This window comes from Rhinopithecus bieti, unplaced genomic scaffold (assembly GCF_001698545.2).
Source record: "Rhinopithecus bieti isolate Rb0 unplaced genomic scaffold, ASM169854v2 scaffold_6710, whole genome shotgun sequence".
Classification (NCBI taxonomy): domain Eukaryota; kingdom Metazoa; phylum Chordata; class Mammalia; order Primates; family Cercopithecidae; genus Rhinopithecus; species Rhinopithecus bieti.
In genome coordinates this window covers 3,112,279-3,117,207 of record NW_016805362.1, presented here as the reverse complement: position 1 = coordinate 3,117,207, position 4,929 = coordinate 3,112,279, and the positions used below count along the sequence as shown (strand labels likewise).

General features: G+C 49.9%; 1 pseudogene; it reads right to left on the bottom strand.

Annotated features, from left to right (window-relative positions):
• Window positions 1-3,252: 3,252 nt before the first annotated feature.
• On the bottom strand, window positions 3,253-4,431 carry LOC108529750 (40S ribosomal protein S2 pseudogene; annotated as a pseudogene).
• Between the last annotated feature and the right edge of the window lie 498 nt (window positions 4,432-4,929).

Genomic DNA, 4,929 nt, shown 5'->3' with positions numbered 1-4,929 from the left:
CTGGCCAACATGGTGAAACGCCGTCTCTATTAAAAATACAAAAGTTAGCTGGACATGGTGGTGCACCTCTGTAATCCCAGCTACTCGGGAGGCTGAGGTGGGAGAATTGCTTGAACCCAGGAGTCGGATGCTGCAGTGAGCCGAGATGGCGCCATTGCACTCCAGCCTGGGTGACAGAGCAAGACCCCGTGTCAAAACAAAAACAAAACAGAACACTGCAGCCTCTAACTCCTGGGCTCAGTTCATCCCCCTTCTTCAGCCTTCAGAGTTGCTGGGACTACAGGTGCTGCCACCACTCTCAGCTAATTGTTCAATTTTTTTGTAGTGACGGGGTCTTTCTATGTTGCCCAGGCTGGTCCTGGCTTCAAGCCATCCTCCCGTTTTGGCCTCCCAAAGTGTTAGGATTATAGGTGTGAGCCACTGCACCCAGCCTACTGTACTTTTAGATGACAGACGTGTGTCATGAGAGAACAAAGTGCTAACTAAATTTTTATTTTTTATTTTTTTTTGAGATGAAATCTTGCTCTGTCACCCAGGCTGGAGTGTAGTGGCACGATCTCAGCTCACTGCAATCTCTGCCTCCCAGGCTCAGGTGATTCTCCTGCCTCAGCCTCCCCAGTGGCTGGCACTACAGGCGCCCGCCACCATGCCCAGCTAATTGTATTTTTAGTAGAGACAGGGTTTCATCATATTGGCCAGGCTGATGTCAAACTCCAGACCTTGTGGTCCGCCCGCCTCGGACTCCCAAAGTGCTGGGATTACAGGAGTGAACCACCGCATCCAGCCATAACCAAAATTTTATTTAGTGAAACAATTTTCATTCTACGGCCTTTAGTGAAACAATTTTCATTCTATGGCCTTTAGTCTATAGAGAGAGATTTAGAAAATGCTCTACAATTTCCACAGTAAAATGCAATTAGAGTTAATTTTAAGGTGTGGGAAGATTGCTAAAAGTTATTTATTGGGCTGGGTGCAGTGGTTTATGCCTGAAATCCCAGGCTGGGAGGCTGAGGCGGGTGAAACACCTGAGGTCAGGAGTTCGAGACCAGCCTGGCCAACATAGTGAAACCTATCTCTACAAAAAAATTAGCCAGGCATGGTGGTGGGCGCCTGTAATCCCGGCTACCCAAGGTGGCTGAGGCAGGAGAATTGCTTGAACTCAGGAGGCAGAGGTTGAGGTGAGCTGAGATCATGTCACTGCACTCAAGGCTGGGCAACAGAGCAAGACTGTCTCAAAAACAAACAAAACCCCCCCCCAAAAAAGTAGTCAATCTTTCTGCTTTTTTATTCTCTTTAGTAATGTACCTATCTCTAGGTTGAGTAATGTCTTAAAATTATCTAATTCAACTTTCTATGTAATGATTGTATCCCCTCTAAAATAAGATATTCTTTAGAGTAGCTAGTTTAAGGAAATGGGTTTTAACTAGGGTCCATGGCTAGGGGGTAATGGATAAACTTTAAGAGAGATCATAACCCTTTGAACATACATTCAGAACTTGATGTGCTTGCATTTGTGTGTGTTTTTTTGTGTTGTTTCTTTTTTTCCTTTTTTTTTTATGAGCAGAGTCTGGCTTGTGGGACCAGCTGGAGTGCAGTGGGCGCGATCCAGCTCACTGCAAGCTTCCGCCTCCCGGGTTGACGCCATTCTCCTGCCCTCAGCCTTCCCAAGTAGCTGGGACTACAAGCCGGGCCCCGCCACCTCGCGACGCGGCTCTAGTTTTTTGTAGCTTTTTTTAGTAGAGACGGGGTTTCACTGTGTTAGCCAGGATGTCGTCGATCTGCCCTGACCTCGTGATCCGCCCGTCTCGCCTCCCAACAGTGCTGGAGTTCTACAGGCTTGAGCCACCCGCCGCCCGCCTGTTTTTTTTCTTTTCTTTTCTTTTTTGAGACAGGGTCTCACTCTGTCATCTAAGCTGGAGTGCAGTGGCGCGATCTCGGCTCACTGCAACCTCTGCCTCCTGGGGTTCAAGTGATTCTCCAGCCTCAGCCTCCAGAGTACCTGGGATTGTAGGCGCCCGCCACTACACCTGGCTAATTTTTGTATTTTTAGTACAGATGGGGTTTCTCCATGTTTGCCAGGCTGGTCTAGAGCTCCTGACCTCAAGTGATCCACCCACCTCAGCCTCCCCAAGTGCTAGGATTACAGGCATGAACCACCACCCCTGGCCTTGTGTGTATTTTTTCTAAGGAAAGTTAAGTGGTTTCATCAGATTCTGAAAGGTGTTCCTGGCTGGGCATGGTGGCTTATGCCTGTAATCTCAACATTTTGGGAGGCCGAAGTGGGCGGATCACTTGAAGTCAGGAGTTCAAGACCAGCCTGGCCAACATGGAGAAACCCCGTCTCTACTAAAAATACAAAAATTAGCCAGGTGTGGTGGTGGGCGCCTACAATCTCAGGTACTCTGGAGGCTGAGGCAGGAGAATCGCTTGAACCCAGGAGGCAGAGGCTGCAGTGAGCCGAGATTGTGCCACTGCACTCCAGCCTGGGCGACAAGGGCAAGATTGTCTCAAAAACAAGAAAAAAAAAAAAAAGATTTAGATACATTCCTAAACAAAAGCTTTAAAATGAGACATTAGAGAAAACTAAGGGCTGGTCTGAGTGCAGTGGTGTTTACAACTAATTGATCACAACCAGTTATAGACTTCTCAGTTCCTTCTCCACTCCCACTGCTTCACTTGATTAGCCAGGAAGGAAGGAGGGAATGGAGAAAAGGAGGGAGAGAGGGAGAGTGGGAGAGGAGGGAGGGAGGGAGCAAGGGAGGGACCAAGGAAGGGAGGGAGGGAGGGGAAGAAGGAGGAGGAGGAGGGAGAAAGCTAAGAGCAGCTTGGGTACTTTTCCACACGTAAGTTAACATGAATGACATTTATATGCTGCCTCTCAAGGGGCAGGCAAGGACCCACAGTACGCATCCATCTCTGTTCTCCACAAGACTCCTTTTGGGGTATAAATATGTGTTGAGTAAATTAAGTAAACATTATTTCACCGTTCTGTTTTGTTTTTGAGAGGGAGTCTCACTCTGTTGCCCAGGCTGGAGTGCAGTGGATCTCGGCTCACTGCAAGCTCCGCCTCCCGGGTTCACGTCATTCTCCTGCCTCACCCTCTGGAGTAGCTGGGACTACAGGGGCCTGCCACCCCGCCCAGCTAATTTTTTGTATTTTTAGTCGAGACTTGGTTTCACCGTGTTAGCCAGGCTGATCTCGATCTCCTGACCTCATGATCCGCCCGCCTCGGCCTCCCAAAGTGCTGGGATTACAGGCGTGAGCCACTGCGCCCAGCCACCCAGTGTTTTTTGATGGCACTTATCAGAGAGAGAGACTTGTAGGCTTGAAACAAATCCAGTTCAAATCATACCCAGTACATTCATGCCTTTTTTTTTTTTTTTTTTTTTTTTTGACAGTAACAGGCTTAATTCACTTTATTTTTCTTGTATAAAAACCCTTTGTTGTAGTCACAGCTGGAGCCTGAGTCCTCTGCACGGAGACTCTGGTGTGGATCTTGGGGAGGTGGTCAGTGAATTCCTGATAGGGAGACTTGGTGAATACAGTCTCCTTCCAGATGGTCGGGGGTCAGGTAGCTATAGGTCTTAGAGATGGCATTCAAGGTGGCCTTGGCAAAGTTGCCCAGAGTGGCAATGCAGCCTCTGACTGAGGTGTAGCAGTCATAGATACCAGCCATCATGAGCAGCTTCTTGGGCACAGGCTCTGAGACGATGCCAGTGTCCCCTGGGCGACAGGATGAGACGCAGCAGCACAGAGCTGCATCGGCCTGTCACTTTGCAAGGGATGGCGTGCAGCTTACCGATCTTGTTCCCCCGGTAGCCTCTGCGCATGGAGACAATGGAGAGCTTGGCCAGGATGATGGCTCCGCGGATGGCGGCGGCCACCTCCTTGGAGCACTTAACAACCAGACCAACGTGGCCGTTGTAGTCCCTGATGCGCTGGCCGGCCCGGGCGGATCTACTGCTTCTGCGCGGGCATAATCTTCAAAACCTCGTCCTTGAGAGAGGCCCCCAGGAGAAAGTCAATGATCTCAGATTCCTTGATGGGCAGGAAGAAGAGATAGATCTCCTCCTCCAAGGACCTGATCTTCATGTCCTTGGCCAGGGGGCCCAGTGTGGTGACGGGCATCCGCTCCTTATCCTCGGCCTTGCCTCCGCGAGCTCCGCGGTCTTGGCCACGGCCCCATCCACGGCCACCACCCCGGCCTGGGCCCCATCCACGGCCGCGACCCCGGCCTGGGCCCCATCCACAGCCGTGACCCGGATCCGGATGCCACTGCCGGATCCCGATGCCACTGCCGAATCCCTCCGCGGAAGCCACAGCGGTTTCCCTTCCCAGGGCCCCCGGGGCCTCTGGCGCCTCCCCCGCCCGCCCCCGCCCGCTGCGCGGGCGGCATCCGCCATTTGGTGTTTTCTCGGAGAAGCGGTACATTAATGTCGTAACAGAAAAATATATCTGCTATAGTCACAACTTTTACAATCTAGGGATTATATAAATCTTTTGTTGTTGTTGTTAGCTAAGTAGCTAACAACACAATGAAACCTTATGACATTTCACCACAATTTGAATAGTGTTAACTATTTCATGTAACCCATCATGAAAGAAATGTAAGAATGAAAGATCCCAGCCTGATGTGGTGTTGTCTCCGTAATCCCAGATACTCAAGAGGCTGAAGTGGAAGGATTGCTTGAGCCCAGGAGTTTGAGGCTAGCCTGGGCAACACAGCCAGCCCCATCTCAAAACAAGAGTATCCCATAACCAAAACATATATTTTGCTATCTGGAATTACAGCTCTTTTAAAATAGAAGGTGAAATACATATAACTTGCTAGAATTTCATTTAATAATTACATGAGATAATTCCTGTAATCCCGGCACTTTCGGAGGCCGAGGCGGGCGGATCACGAGGTCAGGAGACTGAGACTAACCT